Source organism: Bidens hawaiensis, unplaced genomic scaffold (genome assembly GCF_021521415.1).
Source record: "Bidens hawaiensis isolate Kalapana, Puna unplaced genomic scaffold, B.hawaiensis_p1.1 tig00025231_1, whole genome shotgun sequence".
NCBI classification, from domain to species: Eukaryota; Viridiplantae; Streptophyta; class Magnoliopsida; order Asterales; family Asteraceae; genus Bidens; species Bidens hawaiensis.
In genome coordinates this window covers 294,170-313,632 of record NW_027494027.1, presented here as the reverse complement: position 1 = coordinate 313,632, position 19,463 = coordinate 294,170, and positions in this window count along the sequence as shown.

The following is a 19,463-nucleotide window of genomic DNA, read 5'->3' as shown; positions in this document are numbered from 1 at the left end:
ATCCACTTACTCTTTAATTTACCCGGGAACAATTTTGCTCTCGAATTGTGTATAACCACACCCGTTGTCCTTCTTCAAAAGTTTTCCTCTTAATCTTTGCATCATGCACTAGTTTCATCCGGTCTTTATATGCTGACGCGCACTCATACGCTTCATCCCGCAACTCCTCTAGCTTACATATATTCAACTTTCTTTCTTTACCTGCACACTCATAATCTAGATTAACATTTTTCACTGCTCATAAAGCACGATGGGAAAGTTCCACAGGTAAATGACACCCTTTCCCGTAAACCAACCGATAGGGGGTGGTACCAACAGGTGTTTTAAAAGAAGTACGGTAAGCCCATAAAACATCGTTTAGTTTTGTTGACCAATCTTTTCTATCGGGTCTTACCATTTTTTGTAAAATTTCTTTAATTTGTCTATTAGATACCTCCACTTGACCACTCGTTTGAGGATGGTATGGTGTGGCTATTCGGTGGTTTATGCCATACCGTTTGAGTAATTTGCCAAAATTAAAGTTTTTAAAATGGGAACCCCCGTCACTAATAATAATGCGAGGGACGCCAAATCTCGAGAAAATATTTGATTGGACAAATTAAAAACGACGGCATGGTCATTTGTTTTGGTGGTGATTGCTTCAACCCATTTTGAAACATAATCAACCGCCACCAAAATATAGTAATTCCCGAAGGAGTTTGGGAACGGGCCCATAAAGTCAATTCCCCAAACATCAAAGATGTCCACAACGAGGATTGGTTGCATGAGCATCTCGTTCCTCCTAGAAATGCTACCTAACTGTTGACATCTCACACAGTTCTTAGCATATTTTGCTGCATCTTTAAATAAACTAGGTAAATAAAAACCACAAGCTAAAACTTTATGACCCGTTTTCTGCCCGCTGAAATATCCACCGCATGCGAGTGAGTGTGCGTGTGACAACACACTTCGAATCTCCTCATCTGGAATGCATCTCCGATAGACTTGGTCAGCCCCAATCTTGAATAAATCTGGGTCTTCCCACACGTATTGCTTCACGTTCGACATGAATTGATGTTTCTTTTTCTTGGGCCAGAATTCTGGGATGTTACCTGCAACAAGAAAATTAATGATGTTAGCATACCATGGTAATGTAGAAACAACAAACAATTGCTCGTCCGGGAATAATTCATTTATCGCCCTGGTATTGTCTTCATCTTGACCCGTCAGTCTCGACAGATGATCAGCAACCACATTCTCGCTTCCTTTCTTATCACGGATCTCCACATCAAACTCTTGGATTAACAAAATCCATCTAATTAAGCACGGCTTTGCGTCCTTCTTTTCCATCAGGTACTTGACTGCACTGTGATCTGAAAACATAGTAACCTTGCTCCCACAGATATAAGATCTAAACTTATCCAAAGCAAATACTACTGCAAGCAACTCCTTTTCTGTAGTTGTGTAGTTTATTTGAGCATCAGAAAGGGTTTTGCTTGCATAGTATATGGCAACGGGATTCTTATCCACCCGTTGACCCAAAACAGCCCCAACCGCATAATCACTTGCGTCACACATAATTTAAAATGGAAGTGACTAATCAGGTGATAGCAAAATTGGGGCTTCAACCAGTTTGTTTTTATGAACATTAAATGCATTTAAACAATCTTCATCAAAAACAAATGGCACATCTTTTAATAGCAAATTACACAACGGTTTTGTGATGTCACTAAAAGTTTTAATGAACCGTCGGTAAAATCCGGCATGTCCCAAAAATGACCGGATTCCTTTAACATTTGTAGGACGTGGCAAATTAGATATGACATTAACTTTTGCCCGGTCGACCTCAATCCCCCTACTCAAGATGACATGTCCTAAAACCGTTCCCTCTTGAACCATGAAATGGCTCTTTTCCCAACTTAAGACCAAATTCGTTTCCACACATCTTTTTAAAACCTTTGTTAATTCGTTTAAACATGAATCAAAAGATGAGCCGAAAATAGAAAAATCGTCCATAAAAATTTCAAGTGATTCCCCGACCATATCTGAGAAGATACTCATCATGCATCTTTGAAAGGTGGTCGGGGCATTACACAAGCCAAAAGGCATTTGCCTAAATGAGAACGTACCATATGGACACGTGAAAGTGGTCTTACGTTGGTCATCGGGGTGGATGGCAATTTGATTGTACCCCGAGTAGCCATCTAAAAAGCAATAAAATTTCTGACCTGATAATTTTTCGATGATTTGGTCAATGAATGGTAGAGGGAAATGGTCCTTGGATGTCACGGTGTTTAATTTCCGGTAGTCAACACAAATTCGCCATCCGGTCACCGGTCGAGTAGCAATTTCTTCACCTTTTTCATTACGGATTATTTGAATGCCCGCCTTCTTTGGAACTGTTTGCGTTGGACTTACCCAAGTACTGTCCGAGATAGGGAAAATAATCCCCGCATCCAACCACTTCAGGACTTCTTTTTTCACAATTTCCCGCATGTTCGGATTTAACCGTCTTTGTGCATCATGTGCGGGTTTCACCTCGGGATCCGTGATAATCGTATGCATCACTATAAACAGACTAATTCCCTTCAAGTCCGCAATCGTCCACCCAATTGCTGCTTTATACTCTTTCAATATTCCATCAAAGCCTGTTCTTATGTCTCTTCTAAGTTTGAGGCTATGATGGCGGGTAAAGTATCGTTGTCTCCCAAAAACACATATTTGAGGTGTTTTGGGAGTTCCTTCAACTCAACTGCCGGTGGACTCTCAAGTGACGGTCTCAATTTAGAGTCGATAGTGTCCGGTAATTTCTCTACCTGTTGAGACCATGGCGGTTTTCCGATGCTTGCAGGATAGATTTCCACTTGTTTTTCTTCCTTCTCCAACTGATGTGAATGCTCAGCTGCAGTCCTGCAACAAATAACTCACTCCTCTGTGGCATCTTCCTCATTCTCATGAGGATTCAACCCATCAATGATGTCAGCTGCGAAACATTCATCACTCACCAGAGGGTTAGACACTTTTGAAAAACATTCAACCTAAGATTTTTATTCCCAAAAGCTATGTCAACTACTCTGGTTCTACAGTTTATTAAAGCATTAGCTGTTTCCAAAAAGGGCCTACCGAGAATCACATTCGGTTTCCGTTTTGGGTCAACTGTAACATAATCTAGAACCAGGAAGTTGACCGGGTAATAAAAATCCTCGATCATAAAAATCACATCAGTAACAATACCCCTAGGAAGCTCAAGTGTCAGATCAGCTAACACCAAAGTGGTATCGGCTTTTCGAAGTGGACCAAAATCATATTGGTCATATAAGCTTCCCGGGAGAATACTCACCCCTGCTCAAAGATCTAACAACGCCCTTGTCATTTTAAAATCGCCCACTTGAATGGGTATTATTGGTGCTCCCGGATCTTGCAACTTGGGTGGGAGGATTCCTGTCAAAACCGAACTCACATTAGCTGTTAGGTCAACCTCTTTCGGCATCTTGTGAGTTCATTTTTAAGTACACAAGTCCTTCAAATACTTTTCATATGCGCGGACTTGTTTAATAGCATCAATGAGGGGTAAATTAATTTTTACTTGTTTAAAAACTTCCCACGTTTCCTCCTATTGTGGGCCCCTCTTCTTTGGTGACGATGTTGCTGGATTCACCAATGCTTGAGGAAACGGGACAGTTTTACCCGTGGGACCCGTCTCCTTGGTGGTTGGTGTTTCTTTTTCTTTTACCGATTTGTTTAAATTTTTATTAATTAACGTTTTCAGTTTATTTATTTGGATAATCTCCACCTCATCATCACTGTTCCCATTTTCTCCCAAATCTTCCACCAGTCCTTTGAAGGATGCTGATGGATTTACCCCGTTATCATAAACCTTACCATTTCTAAGAGTAATTACCTAGTTAATATGGGTGTTCTTTCCACTTGAAGTGCTGTTGTTTTGATGGCTAGGATTCTTCAAAGTGTCACTCGGTAGCTTGGATGGATTTTGCTTTAAGCTCGCCATTTCTTCGGCCAGTTGACTCACTTGTTTATCTCTCGAAGCATTTGCCTTCTCTTGAAGCTCCAACCTCTGATTCAATGCCTTATTCTGAGTCTCCTGATTTCTATTCTAGGTCTCCTGATCTGCCTTCATTTGTTTCAATAACTCTACCACATCCTTAAGTGATACCTCTTTGTTCCCCGAAGAATTCCCTTGCCCCTACTGATAACTCTTTTGATAACCGTTATTGTAACCCCCAAAATCTCTTTGATTGTACCCACTTTGACCGCTACCATACTGTTTCTAGTTCGACTGATAACCTGTTTTCTGAGAACTGCCTTGAAAACTTGTGTGTTCGGGTTTCCATAGCTGAAGTTTGGATGATTCCTGAGGCCCGGATGATAAGTATTTGAGTTCATATTATTGTATTTCCTTTCACCCTGCACATAGTTGACCTCTTCTTCTTCTTCTTCTTCTTCTTCAATTTCCTCATCTTGCACAACCCCACAACTCGCAACCTCGTGTCCTAATTCACCACAACCTTCACATACCGAATATGTTTTCCCCGACTTTCCGGCTCCTTGAACACCTGCAACCAACAACCTATCCATCTTCTTTTCCAGTCTATCAATTCTATCATCTGACCCATGACTCTCAACTGCTTTGACCACTAATCTTTTTGACATCCTGTTCGACTGTGCCTGTCTCTTTGAATTAGTCGCATGTCTCTCCAAATGTCCCCAATCCTCGTTTTCATCATTTGCAAGAAAAGATGCATTAGTGGTGGCTTGGAGGTCACGGACATCATCATTTGAGAGACTATCATGGAATGCCTTTATCAATTCCCATAAGGCAATCCCATGATGTGGACAAGTGCTCAACAATCGTTTAAACCTTTGGAATGATTCATAAAAAGTTTCACCGGTGATCTGCTGAAAGTTTCGAATGTTGTTGCGGGCCTCTGTGGTTCTCTAGGGAGTATAATACTCGTCTAAAAATTGAAGTCTCCCCAAGAGAAAATACTAGCCGATGGCAAAGATAGGAACCATTGTTTCACTGCATCTTTCAAACTGAACTGGAAGACTATCATCTTTACCTCTTGCGCAGTAAATCCTTGACTTGAGATGAGTGCGCATATCGAGTTGAAATCACTCAAGTGTAAATATGGTTCTTCTGTAGCCTTTCCATGAAATGTCGGTAATCCCGTTAAACTGTTCTGCCTTACCGAAAAAGTCCTTCCATTTCTGATCGGGATAATGATTGGTAGAGGGTTTGTGGCCACTTGTGGAATGAAATGACTTTGAACTCCTCTGACTGGTGGTGGGACATATGCTCTCGGCACTCCATCATTAAACTCGTAATACGGTGCCCGTTGTTCACGATCTTGCTGGCATCTCAGTTCCCAATCTCTATATTGATTTTCTGGATGATTCTGTCGAAATTCTTGGTCCTCACGGGGATCTTTTTGCTGATGTCGACTCCTCTGTTCATCTCTACGCTCCTCGTCATCCTCAGAATCGAGACCAATATCGTCTCTTATGTGCCAATTTTCCACCAGTGCACGAGCACGATCAACCTCGGGTCTTTCCTCTCTCAAATCATTGTGTCTTTGACGGTTCACTGGGGCTGATCTGACTGAAAAATTGTCATCAATGTTCCAGGGATTACGGTTAACATTTCTTGGGTTGAACAGATTGCGGTTTCTATCACGGTTAATATTTTGGTTTTGTGGAACTGGTTGTTCTTGGTTATTTGGTTGGTACATATTCGGGTCCCTTCGGCTTCGGTTACTCATGGTTTCTTCTTTTGGTGTTATAATTTCGGGTATTTGGTTTAGTGTGGGGTTTTTAGCTGATCGGTTCTGTCTTGTTCTCTCGATTTAGGGATCAAACTGAAGCGGCTCTTTCTTACGGGAATATCTCGTCTGCATCAACTTGTGAAGTTACCTGCACAGAGACAAACACTAACACCCCGCATAAAATCAATGCAGAAAAATTAAAATAAAAAACTAAAAACTAAGCTAAACTAGCACTTTGCGAGTTGATTCCCCAGCAACGGCGCCATATTGATGTAGATGTCGTGCTCTAATTAAAAACAAGTATTTATGATACTTAAATACCTATAACTAGTACGGGTAAGTAAGGTCGTCTCCACAGAGAATCAGTGGAAAGTGCAAGTAAAGTTCATAATTATAAATTAATTAACTAAGGTGGACAGACGATGTCAAGCGATTAATAAAAGATGATTTAATAAAAAAAACACACGGTTACTTGGAAAAGTTTGTAAACAATGATGTAAAAATAACCAAACTCCAGGGTTCGGGTTTTTCAACAAGTTAAGGAATTGATAAACTTCTTTGGACGGTTTCTTATTAAAAATATGTAAATCAAAAGACTTAACTATTGGCTATGTTGATCGTCAGAACTGAATCTGAACAATTGACACAGCTTAATGAAAATCTAATTGATAATCGATTTTACTTATTGAAACACAAAATCAATAATATGGTTAATGATAAACGGGTCAATGACGAAAGAACTTAATCCTAATTGTTGATGACCACAAATCAATAACTGACGGAAGATTAAGCAATCAATATATAAAAACCGTTTAAGCACAAAAGCAAACACTAAGAATTTATCAACCGAATGATTAACCAAATCCACATCCAAAGTTAAAGTTTAGAATATCAAAACCTAATCATGCAACTCAACCCTATACCCGGAGATGGTTATGAATCCTTTAGCCTTGCATCTTGATCTTCATGCTCTTGATGGTTGTGTGGAGGAATGATTTCATGGATCAATTGGATGATTAAAGTGTGTTATGATGATGGAATATCGCCTCCTAAAAGTCCCTCAACTGATAATTATTGAATGCCTTCGATATTAGGGTTTTTGGGCTTTAAATATGGAAGAAAATCAACAAAAAACCATTTTTCCGTCAGACCAGACCGTAAGCTACGGTCTGGAGACTCTGCTTTACAGTCTGCTAGGCCACAACACTATTTCCTTCATAGAATCTTCGTTTCAACTCCGTTTTCCTCCCCGTTTGCGGCCACGTCTTCGTATTTCAATTCTCTATCATCTCATAGATCATCACTTTCATTTCCACTTCATCATGAATGCTCCAAATTAGCTTCTTTAAGCTCCATTAAGCTCCGTTAAGCTCCGCACACCTGTAAACATAAAACCTATCAAAGTATTTGTGTTCGATACAAATAAACAAGTAAAACACACAATATAAAACACTTAAGGCGTGTACTATTACCCACACATCAGATAGTGGATGTTCTCGTCATATCACTGGAAATCTCGACCTCTTTACAAATGTGAGAAATATTCAAGGGGGTTATGTGGCGTTTGCTGGGAATTCTGGGGGCATGATAACAAAAGTGGGTGAAGTTTCAAATGGTCACATAACGTTTGAAAAAGTCAATTACTGTGACAGGATGGACCATAATTTATTGAGTGTGTCGCAAATCTGTGACAAGAAGTACACCACGGTATTTAACGATAAAGAATGTCTAATTTTGAAACCGGGATATGTGATTCTTGAGGACATGGTTGTCATGCGATCACCTCGATCAAATGATATTTATGTCTTAAATATGAGTTCTAAAGTATCAACATCTATCGAAACATGTTTTATCTCAAAAGCAACCGAGAAGGACTCTATTCTATGGCATCGTAGAATGGGTCACATTCATATTCGAAAGATGAATTATTTAATGGCGAATGACTTAGTTGAGGGTGTTTCTTGGAAGAACTTAAAATTATCTGTCCATTGTGTTGCATGCAAGAAAGGCAAGCAGAAGAAAAAGTCACATCCATCTAAGTTATTGAATTCCATTGATACTCCTCTTGAACGACTTCATATGGATCTTTTTTGGTCCTATGAATCGTGCTAGTATCTCTGGAGATTGGTATTGTCTTGTTGTTACCGATGATTATTCAAGATACTCATGGGTTTTATTTATGAGTTCAAAAGATCAAAAAACTGTTCTGGTACAAAACCTAGTCACTAAGATCGAATCACTATACAAACAAAAAGTGAGGAGAATTCAAAGTGATAATGGTACTGAATTTAAGAACACTGTATTGGATTTCTTTTGCATTCAAAAAGGAATTCACCGAGAATACAGTGCACCCTATGTACCACAACAGAACGGTGTTGCTGAAAGGAAGAATAGAACTTTGATTGAAGCTGCTAGAACTATGCTTGCTGATTCTAAGCTTCCCTTTCAATTCTGGAATGAGGCGGTGAATACAGCTTGTTATACGCTTAATCGGGTTCTAACTGCTAAACGACTCAAGAAGACAAGTTATGAGATTTTAAACAATCGAAAGCCTAACTTAAAGTACTTGGAACCATTTGGGTGTCCCTGTTCGATGTTGAAGAAGAATGTGGGTACGTTTGAAGAAAAAGCCATCGAAGGATATTTCTTGGGGTATGCGTCTCCAAAGAAAAGAGTATTTAATGTCACTTCTGGTTGTGTTGAGGAATGGTATCATGTGGACTATCAAAAATACACCACACCTCCTCAACGGAAAGGTCCTGACTGGATGTATGATTATGATGGCTTATTTAATTCATTTACTCCATCAACTGAGCAACCAGATGAAGACCTGGTTCGTGCAAACGTTGATGATTATTTAGCCATTCCAAGATTTCCAAGTTCTAATGATGTTGACGCTCCAATTTCTGCTCCAACTGAAGATCCATGTGATGCTTCTCCAGCTGCTTTGATAATGTGTCTACTTCTTCTGATGATAATCAAGCTGATGATCAGGTTATTTAACTTGACAGTGATGTTTCATCTCCTAGCTTGGAGACCATTACACTAACTTATTTGAAAATGTTGTTGTTCCTGAGAATCCCACTCTTCGGATTCATATTTATCATCCACAGGAAAACATCATTGGAGAACTTGATGTGGGCGTTCAAACACGTCATCAAGTTGCTTCGTCAAGTGAGAATAATGTATTGTGTGCTTATAAAGATTTACATTCTTCTCTAATAGTAAATGTTTCTAAATTCACTTGCTTTCTATCCGAAGTTGAGCCAACGACGCCTCATATGGCACTTCAAGATCCTTCTTGGGTAGAAGCCATGCAAGAAGAATTACAGCAATTTGCACGTTTGGGTGTTTGGGATTTAATTGACAAACCCGCTAGAGTCAAGAAAGCTATTCCGACTACCTGGGTATTTAAATGTAAGAAAGATGATCGTGGTGTGATCGTAAGGAACACGACACAATTAGTGGTGCAAGGTTTTCATCAGCAAGAGGGTATTGACTACACTGAAGTATGTGCTCCGGTTGCAAGATTGGAGTCTATTCGAATCTTTCTGGCGTATGCTGCTTATAAGAATATCAAGGTCTATCAAATGGATGTTAAAAGTGCTTTTCTCAATGGTGAACTACACGGGGAAGTGTTCGTTTTACAGCCTCCTGGCTTTGAAGATCCTGATTATCCAGACCAATTTTACCGATTAAACAAGGCCCTGTATGGTCTACATCAAGCCCCGAGAGCTTGGTATGGCACGCTCGCTGGCTATCTGACTGATAACGGCTTCAAGCGAGGGACCGTCAACTGCACTTTATTTCATAAGACTGTTGGTGATGATCTTCTCCTAGTTCAGATTTATGTCGATGACATTATCTTTGGGTCTACAAACAACATGTTATGTAAGGAGTTCGAGAAGTCAATGCAAACGAAGTTCGAGATGAGATCGATGGGAGAGATGAATTTCTTTCTAGGGTTGCAAGTTCACTAGTCTGCGAAAGGAATCTTTATTCACCAGACCAAATATGTGAACGATGTCTTGAGCTGATTCAAGATATATGCCGAAAAAATCCCTTCAACTCCTCTCCCCGTGGGTCACAATTTATCACCGGATGAATTGGAGGAAACCGTTGATCCTACCCTCTGTCGTATGATCTTTAATGTATCTAACGGCTTCTCACCCCGGCATTATGTTTGCTGTTTGTCTTTGTGCTAGGTTTCAAGCAAGTCCACGAGTGACTCGCCTAGCTGCGGTCAAGCGAATTCTTCAGTATCTGAGGGGACATCCAGACATCGGGTTATGGTACCCCAAGGACGATAACTTTGAGCTTACTGCCTTTTCTGACTCGGACTACGGAGGTTGCAAGATCAACTTCAAATCAACTACGGCAGGGTGTCAATTCTTAGGAAACCGGCTTGTTTCCTGGCAGTGTAAGAAGCAGACGATGGTCTCTACTTCAACCGCTATGGCGGAATATGTTGCAGCCTCGTGTTGCTGTGCCCAGGTTTTGTGGATTCAACAACATCTGCGCGACTACGGTTTGAAGTTTCTTACTATTACTATTTTGATTGATAACTCTGCTGCCATTAGCATCACCGAAAATCCCGTACAACATTATAAAATGAAACAAATCAAAATTCGATATCATTTCATACGGGATTGTTTTGAAAAGAAATTAATCGACTTTGAGAAAGTACATACTGATTTTCAGAAAGCCGATCTATTTATCAAAGCCTTTGACAAAATTCGTTTTCAATTTTTGCTTGGTTAAAATGGATTGAAGACCCTTGCTGATATCCTGAAACAAGGATAACTATATTTATTTTTTGTTTATTTTTCTTTAAATTTTATTTTGATTTTGGTTTTTATGGGGTGAAAAATAGAAAATACAAAAATATTGTGCTTTTTGTTTGTATAGATAAAACCTAAAAACATTAAAAAATTTAAAATCCAAAAACATTTGAAAATTACAAAAATATTGTGGTTTTCTTGTTCTTAATGTTTTTCTTTTAAATATTTTTGAAAATCCAAAAACATTTTAAAATCTTGAAAAAGGACAAAAAAGATTGTATTGTCAGTTTGTATAGAAAAATCCAAAAATTCAAAAAGATTGTGAATTTTTTTGGTTATAAGAAAATTTGAAAAAGACAAAATGAGTGTGTTTATGTATGTATAGAGAAAAACCAAAAAGATTTTTGCATACGTTCGCTGAAAAGTATGTCAATTACTCATATTTGAAGGACATATATATATATATATATATACTTGTATATGTTTGGTCTTGATATTTACTTGTAAATTTTCAGGATAGCCATTCACCTGATAATGGACAGTAGTTGGGGCGTTTGTTATGCGTTTTTACTTCATTTTCTCGATGAAATTATGTCAGCTATTTATGTTTGTGAAGCATGCTTACATGTTTTGGTCCTATTATTCACTTGTGAATTGATAGGTTAGCCATTTATTTATAGACTTAATTTATCTGGGGCGATTAAATTTATTTTTGTTTTATGCTCCTCAAAATTTTGAGTTTTTGAAGCAAAAAGAGAAAATGATAGTACATTGATTGTTTTGACCCCAAATTCAGCAAGAAATAAGCTTAAAAGACTGAGTGCTTAATTGAATTGGTGCATTGGTAGGTATTAAACAAACTGTTAGAGTAAAGTAAGTGATATAAACATAAAGAAATGCAGAAATGTAATAACCTGTCATACTCAAGCCTTATACTTGTTTGATCACCCAAAAATAAAATAAAGCAAATAACAAGCGTTGAGGTTCTGGACACTGTGAGTCTTTATGCGGCTTAATCATCTGGGTATTCATATGCATGAATATTTCATTCTCTTTTAGATCAAACCCAAAGTCATTAAACTTGATCACTGCTGTACCTCATACAATCTAAATTATTGACTTTATCAAAATCGGTTGTTAGTCATATATTTGTTCCTCCCTTGCGCGCGTCTCAATACCATGAAGAAACGGACCCCAGGGGATACAATGTATGTAAGCCGATAGATGGACTCGTGCATACTCACTCATAGTAAAGGAAACTCAATGCATTGCTCATAAATCTTTATAAAATTCAAATTTTGATCGGCAATATAATGGTTTAAGTCAAGTTGGGGTGATATGGCAAAAATTAAATTAAGCTTGAACCGAGATTAGAGGCTGATAGTTTCTGATATTCCGTGCTTTAATTGAACCATCAATCATATCACAAAAACACTTGAAGGTTGTTATAAGATTTAGGTTGACAACAATACTAATGACCGACTTAACGCCAGTCATAATATCGATGAATTATAAAAATGTGATGGAAGGGTAATCTGGTCAATATGATTCTCTGCTCAAACTCACCAAAAATCCAAAAATATGTATCGCTTTTGAAAAATTCATACAAAAACACAAAAATATTTTCCTATTTTACATATTAATTTTCGGATATTTTTCTAGTAAATATTTTTCGTTAAAAAAAATTTCAAAATACCAAAAAGATTTTGCTTTTTCACTTTACATATTATTTATTTTCTTTAAGTTAATTTTTCAAAACGTAAAACAAATTAAGGTATTCGATCATCGAGATGTGGGTTCTCGGTGATTCATTTAAGTTAATTGGTTTTATTATTAATATTTAATTTAATTGATTTAATTGATTTAATTATTTAAGTTAAAATTAAATAATGTAATTCATTAACTTTGATTCGTTAAAATAACGAATTAAAGCCATTTATAACAAACTGGGGTCTAATTCGTTAAGATTAATTTGCTTCCGCCACTCTGTAATACGAATGGCTTCTAATTCGTTAAGATTTTAATGAATCACTTTGTAATTCGTTATGCCACGTGTTAAGTTAAGTTAACGAATCACCTGATTCGTTATTTCAAAATTCAAACGAATCAGATGATTCATTACATTGAAAACTGTGCCATGTCAGACTATATAGGAATTCGTGTAGGCGGTTCGTCTCCACTATTCATTTTCTTCTTCACAAACACACAGTTACTCTACCAAAATTTTCCAAAAATTTCCGATCATCGATTTTCAGTGTTTTAATCATATATTTGTGTTACTAAGGTATAGATGATTATAACGCAATGATTTACGTAATTTTTAATTGATGTTTTTTGGGTTAATTATTGATTTTTTTCTATCGGGTTTGAAGCTTTGTTTAAAACCCTAATTTAAGTGATTTGTACCATGTTTTGGGACACCAAATCGATACCATTCTAATCGCAACGCGTTTCCGAGATCCTTGTGATCATTTGTTAAGATATCCATCAACGATTATGGGGTAATTGATATCACAATTGCAGTTTTATTTTGACTGTTCTTGGTAATTTTGACCTTGACCAAATAAGTTAAATATTAAGCTACATTGGCCATTCGTTATGCTTAACGAATTGGAACTTATTCGTGTCCAATTCGTTACGCAATTCACATGAATCGGGATAACGACTTAATACTTATAACGAATCAGATTTGCATTCGTTATTTATAACGAGTTAGACTTCAATTCGTTAACTTTTAATAGTAATTCGTTAGTCCTGATTCGTTAACCATTTACTTGATAACGAAGTAGCTGTTTTGTTATAACGAATTACCATTCGTTATAACGAATCAGATTTTTTAATGAATGACATTTTAATTATTATAAATTAATAGTTTTATAAATTGGTTAATTTTAAAATTTTAATTCTATATTAATTTTATGAGTTTTATTATTATTTATTATCACTAAATTCTCGGGTTTGACTCTACAGTTCAATGGATCAAGTTCCTCCTATTGATGCACCACAAGAACAACAAGATCAGGATGTTCCCTTGCTCCCGTATGATAAAAGGCATAACGTATGTGCTTTTGTCGATACAAATTTTCCTGATGAGGATGTGTTTGGAGCAATGATAGCGTTCATACGTCGTTCTCGGACTCACTATGCTGTCACCACGAATCCTGATGTTCGTTTCAGTATTGTTCGACAATTCTGGAATACTGCTCGATATGTGGAGACAGAGGGCCACATTGCTGCTGAGGTTAATGATAGACCTGTTGTAGTATCTATTGAGACTTTCGAAGGGTGTTGAGGTTTGATGACACTATTGATGACCCGAGCGAGTACCACAAAGAGCTGATCAAAGGATTGTTTGGACGTCTATTTTATTCTGGTGATATTGATGCGTCTCTGTATAACAAGGCATACTTGTGTCCCCAATACAAGTACTTACTACACGTTCTTATACATTGCATTGGTGGATGAAAGGCATGGTTTGACGAATGCCGTATCATGATCCAATCGGCATTTGTTGCATTAGTGTTGAATAAGCGTTACAATTTCTCGGAAATGATCTTTGATCATCTCAAAGAAAATTGTATTCTTGGGAACGACAGGTAAAATTCTTGAAGTATCCTCGTTTCATCCAACTGTTTGTTCACGATGCAATCAGGGATTTGGTGATCGATCCAAATGATGTTAATGATAAGCTTATTTTGAATCACATGAAGGCAGACACAATGCGAAGGATGAATTCGTATCGTCAAATTCCTCCTCCTAGATTCAAAAGATTGATTGGTCATCTGGTTAATCCAGGTTATGTATATCCTGACAATGATCGCTGGATTCACGATGATTCAACACTAATGCGGTATTGGTGGTGGTGATGATGGTGGTAATGGTGGTGATGGTGGTAATGATGGTGCTGGTAATGCTCCTGTTTTACAACCTGCTGAGGTTGAAGCTGCTTTAGCTGGTGCTATAGCTGCTCATCACAAAAGGAAAGGGAAGGAATTGGTGAAAGAAGGATCGTCTAAGCGTCGAGTATTGGCTGGTGCTGGCATCTCATTTGGAGTTCAACCTCCAAGGTCGTCTATTCCTTAACGTTCGGCGGTGCCGCTTACTACTAGCACCCCAGAGCTTACATTGACGACCACGCTTACGTCGGATTCTAGGCTTGGTATGATTCCTCAATCGATCTTATCAACTATACCAAGGCCTACGACTGCTACATCGGTGGTTTCTCCAACACCAATGACGATGCCTCCACCGGATATTTCATTTATGAGGCTCAATCGTCCTCAAGGTCCAGTTCAACCTATTCCACCTTCGTTTAATGCAATGTCTCAAGATCAGCAGACGAATATGCTTTTGAGCTTACTTCATCTTTATGAAAATCAAATGTCTGCTGATCGCCTGAATCAAGAACGTCTCATGGAGAATCAGAAAAAGCTAGTAAGTTATGTATCTTTCTGCCAGAAGAAGACAAAGGCCCTCCGTGAGATTGTTGAGTCTCAGGGGGTGAAAATAAAACAGCAAGAAGATCTTATCTTGCAGCTTACTTGCAAAGATGATGAACTAAAGAAGCTCAAGAATGATGAAGAAGATCCAGATGCTTCGGGTACTGAAGGAAGTGAGCCTAAAAAAACTCACGGCTCGGCTTCTGGTGCTGGTACGAGTGCAGCTGGTGATTCGGAAAAACAGATCATCGTTCATCATGATTATACAGCTGCTACACCCATCGAGATGATCAAGGCCGATACTGTCATTTTTGTTGATTGTAAGGGGGTGGTTAGAAGTATAGTGAATGCAGATGAGATTGCTGTGGGACAGTTTGTTGAAAGTTCCTTAACACGAGGGTAGATTTTGATCTTGCTTGGTTTGAATGATGACGAGTTGACCATGTTAGAGACTGAGGAGGACGTGGAGGTGGAAAATGATGAAGAGATCTTAAATGATCCAACTGTTGAGATGAATACGGCGTTTATTTATGAGGATGAGGACGTAGAGATCGAGGACATGACTGTTGAGGAATACCTTAATGTATTTCAACACACCAATGTTGATCAGGGTGCTCCAATATTTACTGAGGAAACGGTCAAAGCAGCAGAAGATCATTTGGAGAAGACCTCCAAGGGCAAGAATGTTGTTGATACGAGATTTGATTCAAATCCCGACCTTTTTATTGCTGACATTCATAGTTGGTTTGCTCATCGAGACAAGAGAGCTCGAAAAATTATTGATGCACACCGATATGTTGATCATGAATTAAAGGTAGAAGCCAGTGCACGCGCCAAAGCAAATCAGATGACTTCCTTCAAGGCCGTGTCTAAAGTTCAAGGTGACATTATTTCTTGGCTTTTTGATTCTAAATTAAAAGTATGTATTATCAAATGGGAGAATGGCGTTTAGTACTATGAAAAGATGTCTGACGTCCTCTCATTGCCAAGATGGGATGTACGTACTCTTGTGTATCGTTTGTTTAATAATCGTGGTGGGAACCACCAAGCAAGTTGGTTTCACCAACATTTGCTGTTCGAGGGGAACAACGGTTTTAAATTTTTTAAGCCACAAATTCCAATCCGCAAGCGTATCGATGAGATCGATCCAAGGACATGTTGGAGAAAGTTGGTTCTTAAGGTAAAGCCGCCAAAGACCATGAAGCGTGTGCCGGTGAAGACTTTGAACCAACACATGTATTTATCTTTCAACCGCTGGTACTACGATAACCGAACTGGCGAGGCCGTTATTGTGTTGGGTAAAGGATTAAAGACCGAGCTGATAAAGATTATTGATCCGATGTGGCTTGTGAATTTAATAGAGACCGAAAATAACGTGCTATTTAAGAATAAGATATTGATTGAGCGTCGTGAAGACTATGACCGAGAAATGCAATTTCAACACGTTGTTCATGTGTGTCATGAGCATGGTATTCACAGCTGCAGAGATTGGCAGACAAGACGCTTCAAGTAAAGTAACGACAAAGAGCTCAAGACGATGGGGTGTCTGTTAGTGCGCGGTTTTGCGTCTCGAGTCTTTGTATTTATCATTTGATATTTATTGTTTATTTAATGTAAAAGATATTTATATCTAAGCTAGTTCGTTAGTGGAATAGGCTAGTTCATTAAGGATGTTTAACGAACAAGCCCTTAAGTTAAGTCCCTCCTGATTCGTTAAGGATGTTTAATGAATCAGGGGGTGTTTCGTTAAGTTATTTCGTTTAAAGTAATTTAACGAAGTCGGTGTCTAGTTCATTATGGAATGTTAACGAACTAGACCGCCTTCTATATATAGTGGTGTCTTCCACTGATAATTTAAGTTTTGAGTTAAAGTATAACGAACCTCTGTCCAATTTCTCTCTCAAGCTTCATTAACGTATTCAATCTAATATTATACATACATATATATATACAACTAATACTAATAGTAATATATAACATATAATCAATAGCATAATGAACTAGATCCGTATAATTGTTATTAAGATCTTTGATCCGAGATCGATCTAGGGTTTCACAAGAAGCGTGCCATTACTTTGTCTATGTAAGTACTTTTACTTAGCCCTAGAATCCGCTTAGATCTATCTCTACAGATCTTTATTCCCAGAATATATGCGGCTTCTCCAAGATCTTTCATTGCAAAACAAGATTTCAACCAGTGCTTAACTTCTTTAAGCATAGGAATGTTGTTTCCAATGATCAGTATATCATCCACATACAAGATGTGGAATGATATAGTACTCCCACTAGCCTTTCTGTAAACACAAGGCTCATCTTTATTTTTGACAAAACCAAACTCTTTGATTTTTTCATCAAAGTGAAGATTCCAGCTTCGAGATGCTTGCTTAAGTCCATAAATGGACTTGTTCAATTTGCAAACCCTATTAGGATATTTAGGATCGACAAAACCTTCAGGATGAACCATATAAACATCTTCAGAAATATGTCCATTAAGAAAAGAGGTTTTGACATCCATTTGGCATATCTCGTAGTCATAGTACGCGGCTATGGCAAGTAATATCCTTATTGATTTAGTCATAGCAACGGGCGAAAAAGTTTCATCATAATCAACACCTTGAGTTTGAGTAAAACCTTTTGCGACTAGCCGTGCTTTATAGGTTTGCACATTTCCATGCATGTCGGTTTTTCTCTTGAAAATCCATTTGCTCCCTACTGCCCGACCATCGGGGGTAGCTCAACCAAGTTCCAAACTTGGTTGTTATACATGGACTGCATCTCGGCATTCATGGCATCTTGCCATTTCTCGGATTCCGGATCCATGATAGCAGATTTGTAGTTAGTAGGCTCGTCATTAGACTCGGCTACTAATAAGACTTCGGACCATCTAAATGCCATAAGTATCTAAAATTTGGTACGGGAGTCCTACTAATTCTGCGAACGCTCGTGTTCACGTCTGATGTATCAACAACAACAACTTGTTGATCAGACGCTCCAACTTCCTCAGCGGTTGTTTGTGGTTCTTGAATTTCTTCAAGATCGACAATGTTATCTCCAATTCCTCGATCGAGAAATTCTTTCTCTAGGAAGTGGCCTTTCCTCTAGAAATCGAATTTGTATCAGGATGAAAGAAATAATAACCGCTTTGGTTATAGTATCCTACGAAAACAAATTTTACGCTGCGTGGATCGAGCTTATTATCAGATTCACTTGTGATATAAGCATCGCATACCCATACTCTAAGGAAAGACAAGCTGGGTTTTCGCCCATGCCATATCTCATATGGGGTTTTGTCTACCTTCTTAGTTGGAGCCAGATTGACATTGCGGGCAGCGGTCATAAGGGCATAACCTCAAAAGGAGTGAGGCAAATTGGTTCTACACATCATCGATCGGACCATGTTTAGCAAAGTTCGATTCCTCCTCTCGCTCACGCCATGATGTTGGGGTGTGCCAGGTGGAGTGAGCTGTGAAACAATTCCATGCTCTTTTAGATGAGTGATGAACTCTGAGCTGAGATATTCTCCACCTCGATCTGATCGAAGCTTCTTAATGGTTTTACCAAGTTGGTTTTCCATTTCGTTCTGAAACTCTTTGAACTTTTTTAAAGTTTCATGCTTGTGTTTCTAAGATACATATAAGCATATCGACTATAATCGTCGATAAAAGAAACGAAGTATCTTTCATGGTTTCTAGACATAGTTCTGAAATTTCCACACATATCAGTATGTATGAGTCCTAACAGATCTTTTGCTCGTTCATTCTTATGAGTGAAGGAGTCCTTGGAGAGTTTTCCAGCTAAGCAAGATTCACAATCGTCATAAGAGTCTGGTCCTGTGGATTCAAGAGTTTCTTCGGATTGGAGTCTTTTAACTCGTGCCTTGCTTATGTGACCAAGTCGGCAATGCCATAGAAATGTATCATTGATGCTAGATCTGATACGTTTTGAAAGATTATATACGTTTATTATTAGTTTGAACATCAATTTCATAAATACCATTTCGAGGATAGCCACAAAATAGAAGATATCATTTAAGTAAGCAGAAATAGCCATGCCATTAAAAACGTACTTAAAACCTTGTTCAAACAACAACGAAACTGAAATGATGTTTCTGGTCAAACCAAGAGCATACAAACAATTATTCAAAGGAAAAACTAGGCCAGATGGACAAGTAAAATGAAAAACTCCAGTTGCCAGAACTGGCACTCTCTTCCCATCTCCAACGATGAGTTCCATGCTGCCTTTATTCAGTTTCCTCCACTTCTCAGGCTCCTGCAAGACATTAACAATGTGGAAACCACATCTGGTATCAAATACCCATATGTTGCTAGAGATAGTGAAAAGTTCAATAACGTATATGGAAATACCTCGAGAAGAGCCTTCACCATTGACCTTCTTCTTCTTGATCTCAGCAAGGTATTCGGGACAGTTGCGCATCCAGTGCCCATTTGGTTGCATCTGTAGCACTGGCGCTCCTCAAAGGA